General features: G+C 30.8%; 1 long non-coding RNA gene across 1 annotated transcript; it reads right to left on the bottom strand.

Moving 5' to 3' along the window:
• Positions 1-1,505: 1,505 nt before the first annotated feature.
• Positions 1,506-5,817, bottom strand: LOC127809199 (uncharacterized). Its single transcript, XR_008025097.1, has 3 exons — positions 5,732-5,817; positions 3,086-5,605; positions 1,506-2,698 (listed from the first exon to the last, which is right to left on the bottom strand). It is a non-coding gene; the product is annotated as an uncharacterized LOC127809199 (long non-coding RNA).
• Positions 5,818-6,130: the final 313 nt, after the last annotated feature.

The following is a 6,130-nucleotide window of genomic DNA, read 5'->3' on the forward strand; positions in this document are numbered from 1 at the left end:
ATCATATTTTAGAATGGTTCAACTATTCCCAGGCTACATCCTTTATTCTAACTCACTGCTATATATAGATTTTCAAATCCATTAAATCAAAATCGAACTATAAACTACAATCCAGTACAATTGCTAACTATCTCGCTACCCTTTCAGCACTTCTCTTTAGGAAATTTCTTACAAAGAAGAATAAGAAATACACATGTGAACACAAGAATCGTAACATGAGATCTTGTTATTATAATAAAGCTGAAATAAATTTACAGAATAAGACAAAGTCTTAAAGAAAAAAAGATTAAAACAATTAAGCTCGAGAGTGATTTGAACGTCTGTATCTCTTAAATAAACAAGTCCACTCTTTCAACAACTCATATAACCCTTAAAATGATTGGTATTTATAAGCTTGAATGTTCCTTGTAGAATTCTAGCCATTGAAGATTGAAAGGCAAAGGATCAGTCTGTAAAAAACTAGTCATTAGTAATTTTTTGAACAGAAACTGTTGTTAGTTTTATCAGACAATCGATAGTTTATTTTAAAATTTGAAAAATTAGTCGACAGTTTTTTTCGGATTTGAAATCAATTGACTATTTAATATTAAATATTGATCCAAAATGTATGCACTAAAGTAATCGACTTATTTTAGGTACCAGTTGATAATTTTGAAAAATCAATTGACAGACTCAAAGAAGAATTTGACAGTTATAAAAGCCAATCGAAAGGTACATAAAATAAGTTGATAGTTTTTCTTTGGATTCAATGATTACTAAATATTTCTTCTATTTTCAAACTAATTTTTTTATCTTTTTAAAATTTGAAGTTCAAAATCTTGAAGTTCTTCAACACCTTGAGGTCCAAAATCTTTAACTTCAAAACATTTATTTCAAAAACATTCATTATGCAATATATACTTATTAAAATTTTGTGTTAAAATACTAATCATCAAAACTAGAACCACATTAAAATCAAACCAACCATTTTTATTTGATTTATGGGTTCATTTATTTATTATTTAAATTTATAAAACTATATAAATATAAGTTGACATGCATTTAGTAAAATTAACTAATAATCTATGCACTAATTAAATCAAAAATTTTGAAATTTTGACATATTTAGATATTTAATTTACTAAAAAAAAAGGTCGAACTCGAATTTGAAAATTGGAAAATCTTGAAAATATTTAATTTAAAAAGTTATTTTCTTTTACTATTATTTGCAATGTAAAAGCCAATCATTTTTTCTCACATTCCTTAAAATAAACAAATATACTAATATATATGACAACTAATTGTAGTACATATGAAAATATATTTATAATAATGATAAAAAATATATAATTTATCAACAAATTCAAAACATCACAAAAGTGACAAAATTTTGATAATATTAGCAAAAGAATTTATGTTCTTTTATTCCTTTGGCAAAGAAAAATTCAATTAAGTTTTTGTTAAATAATTAAAACAAACATAACATATATATCAAGAAACTAAGGATAAACCAAATAAACTAAGAAATTTACTATATTTCTAGCCCTATTTGTAGTTAGAAGAAACAAGATAGGTTCTAGAATTCTTCAACAATTGATAAAATTGTGGGTGCAATAAAAAAAATACAAAATCTGAAGATGAAGGAGAGAGGGATAATTCTAGATAAATAAATAAATTTGTTGTGTTTCATCAACAGAAACAAAAATTATAATCTTAACAAAAGATTATAAAATTTTGAAATTTTGCTGAAATTATTCTCTTTTACTATTTTTCAATGAAAAATCCAATATTTTTTTCTCAAATAATTAAAATAAACATCACACATCAAGATGCTAATTACTTGTAAATATAAATGAAAATATTATTTCTCATATTAATAAAAAATCATGATAATATAAATTAACTCCCAAAGCTAAATATTACACCTCACCATAATAATATAATCAAAATAACATATTTGATAAAATCGTTCCATAAACTATTTCTAGAGAATTAATTTCAAATTAACCTGTCTTTAAGCAATAAAAGAATATTTTCATTCATTAAAAAATGATTATATTAAAATGACAGGTAAAATATACTGACCGGTGACCACTTTAGAATTAAGGCAAGAGGGACCACTCGCAGAGATTTTTCAGATTTAAATTACGGTCAATGCTCTTAAAGGTTGAAACTATTCGCGTTCAGAAATTGCAGTTGATACCCTTGAAGTTAAAAGCTCGAAACAATTTTGTCCCATCATTAATAAATTGAAGGTGAAAGATTTTATTTATTAAGAAAGATGGACTGCTCACAAATATATGTCCTTATCCAGCCAAAAGAAAAACCATAAGTACTAGCTAACTAAAAACAAAATCATGAAATTTTCATAGAAAGGAAGAAAACGTATAATTAATTTGGATTAAAATTTGTTATCAACATAAAGGTTTTTTGAAACATTTGATATTTGAATGACTACCATAGATACAAAAGAATATATGCTAGACCTACTTAGAATGATTGAGAATCTTGAATTAGAAGGGACTTCTAACAGTAAAAAAAGAAAAGAAAAGAAAAGGATTTTCCAAACTAAGCAAGATACACATGCTACTGAAATTAATTGAACTGACCCTCGATCCTACTTTCACCTAATCTGGGTATGCATAGAGTGACAGATTGACTGGTTTCCATAAATTAAGGCAGATGACCCATCAGCTGCAACCGAAATGTTGTAGTTAATCTGAAAAATTACCAATCCAAAAGATCAACCAGAGAATTACTTCAATTAAATAAAATCAGCAGCAACACGGATAGACCATATAAATGGGGGAAACCATCCCACCCGAACCTGAGAATGGGCCATGGTTATACCTAATTGGACAAAAAGATGAGCTAATTAATTTGTTGCCTTCTTGCCAAACATTGAGGTATAAAGTCCTTGGAATGACAATCATTAAGCACAGTCTAGTAATAGATAATATCACTAGTGAGTTTGAGATCTTATATTTAAATTTGTCTCAATTATTCTTTTGTTATGTCTCAAGTGCTATAATTTATTTTCCAAACATTTCAAAAAATGTGTAGAGGAGAGAGGGGGAGAGAGAACAATTTGAGATGCAAAATTAACCTGCAATACAGTTTGGCTAGCTGTTTCCTTGTTTTGGCGTCCCCGTCTCGTCTCTTTCCGAGTCTTGAGTCGAATCCAACAAGCAGAAGGTGTTGATTTCCATGCAAAGCCTCGTCAAATGAGCAGTCCTTGCTTGTTCCACCTCACTTTCGCTGTCGCTTCGACCTTAAAAGGATTCTTATATTTGTGTTCTTACATATTAAAATATAACAAAAATGATGAAAACATTTGTGTTTGTGTAAATATAAGCATTTACGTCCAGTAAATAAATATTAGAAATAGGAACATAAAGTTACATTACTTTTATTATGTTTCTATATTATTACCCAAAATTTATGCAGCCAACAGGGTGGTCCAAAAATTTCCTGTATTGCATGTCGTTTTCTTAGGAAACCTAGCTAGTACTTGAATTGTAATCCATACAAATTAATTCTCTTTTACACTGATCCCTTTCTTGTACGTTGCCAATAAAAGTAAACACCATGATTATTTTCTGGACGTGGTGTATGACTGCATATGATCGATGTTTTCAAACATTAACTTAATACAAACTACAAAAATATATAATTGAACATTCTCCAGAATATGGAAACCACAGGCTGTAGTTGGAGCCACAAGAACTTCAAAATGTTACCCAAACTGGAATGCTTTCCACTACCATAATTAGATTCCCTACTAATTGCATTCATGTTTGCTTTATTAACTTTATTTATTCTCAAAGCAATTAAAAAATGTTACAAATATGTTGGGCTCCCTCACCTGTTTGTGTCAGGCTGCTGGTAGATCCAGAATTCTACAATATTAACTCGTGCTAAGAGATTTCAGATATTTTAATAGGAAAATATATATATGTAGTAATATTTATTTCGGTCCCACAAATTATAAACAATTATAATGAAGTTTATGGTTCTCAATAAGTATAAAAGTAGAGGCCAACTCGTTCTAATTATAGTCTTTTAAAATTTATTTTTATTTAGTATTTTTATTTTTATTATTATTACATTTGCTAAATATAAATATTAAGACCGACGCCTAAAAACAAAGACGAAACAAAGCGAGAGCAGGCAAGGCAAAAGAAAAGGCCTAGAGCAGCAAAAGAAAGACTTACAGCGACGGGAAACAAACAAAAACAATCCCAAGGGGTCTATATAGCAACAAATCAATATGAATTGGATGAATCTGGCAAGGACTGGTACGAGAACGAAGCCATCATATATATGTCAAGAGGGACTAATGCAATTAGCTTGTGCCATGTAAATTAGTACTTGTTTTTTTCGCTCTTAAAATGTAGTATTTATATTTATTACTATTTAGGATTTCGAGAGGAAAACAATGCCCTTATGTAAGCCCTAAGATTGCACCTGTGTGGGTTCGCCTCAGCCACACAATTAATAAATGGTCTTTTCATCTGCATGTATCTTCTATCTCAAAGCTCAACGTTCTCCAAGGACAATTGTATCTTCTGGTAGCTAGATTAAGAGAAATACACAGGACACGGGAAGAGTAGATCTACGAGTCAACTTTCTACCTATTCACCAAAGCTTCTTCAGAACTACCAACACTTCTTTTCTCTCTTCAAACAGGCTATTTATGGATGGATAATAATCCTGAACCCCTAATTAATCATGGCAAGGTTTTTTAATCTCTTTCCATATCATCTTTTTGGGTTTTTACAGAAAATATAGAAAGATGTTTGCTATCCATTTGAAGAATGGTTTCATTACAAGATGGCCTCCTTATTATCCTAAAGGGACTTGGGAGTTTTATTGATAATCTCCTCCATGTTTATACCCCAAACCTAAAGCTTCAACATATTACTATAGACCAGTTTATAGTGTTATACACACACACACACACACATGTTTCTTACGTGCAATGCAAATTTCATCCAGCCATCTTGTTTAATAGCGATTTTGGAAAAGGAAATGATTTTGAACCTCCATAACAGGTTTGTTTGTCCCTATAAGCAATATTTACAATCAGATCTTTTGGACTTAAGAGTATTTGTACTTTTTGTTGCACCTAGTTAATCACCTTCGATGCTAATCGTATAGTCAACTTATATACACACATATATATATATTTATATAGCCGAAGTTGATCGATCGTGCTTGAAACCGATCATGGTCTACTTGTGCCCAAAGTTGATCGTATGTAGTCGATATCAATCATACTCTACTTGTGTTTTGATTGTGTTCAAATTTGGGGCGGCCTTTTGCCGTTTCTGGTTTGTCAGTTGAACTGACAAGCCAAAAAAACAAAAAGAAGAAGAAGAAGAAGAAGGAGAAGAAGTTGTATTACTAATTATGGTATCCGTATTAATATCATATGAGATCGAACACTGAGAAAATCAGTTCATATTAACTAGGGTTTTCGATATCAACCACGAGTTCAAGGTCGAACAGACAACGAAACAAAGGCTAACAGCAGAAGGCTGCTCACTTGACAAGCCTAGCAAGGAAACCACTCACCCGTTTATATCAAAAATAGATTTGACGAATCGGTACTTTACAAACCCATCTGCAAAACAACCGAAAACTATTTTACATGAGAAAGAGAAGGATGAATATATATGGAATTCCCAAAACCCTTGACGAGGAAGTGGAAAAGAAAACAAAAGGGGAGAAAGGAAGGAGCAAAACGTACCTGGGATTCGTGCAGAAACTGGGTTTGTGGATGGAGTCTGCTCTTTGCCAATGTTGGAGGGGATTTTATAGGAAAAAAAGTTAAATTATGATAAAATGATCTCCTTCGAAATTTTCATTTAGGAACGTACTGTTCGTGCGCATCTACTTCCTCGCACGTGAGAGGAGCTTTGACTCGCAGGTGACAGTTAAAAACTTCTGCTCTAGTGCATCTCCCCATTTTCTTTTTTGGGTTTGATTCTGATATATATTTTAAGTATAAAATTGTTCTGCGTCTTCTTCCTCTTATAGTACGAGCCATGCTTTCTGCATACTTTCTGATTTTTTTTTTCTTTTGTTTTTTGATGGGAAACTTTCTGCATAGCTGGTATATAAATTTGGAACCAGTAATGGCGCCATT

This window comes from Diospyros lotus, chromosome 9, assembly GCF_014633365.1.
Source record: "Diospyros lotus cultivar Yz01 chromosome 9, ASM1463336v1, whole genome shotgun sequence".
NCBI classification, from domain to species: Eukaryota; Viridiplantae; Streptophyta; class Magnoliopsida; order Ericales; family Ebenaceae; genus Diospyros; species Diospyros lotus.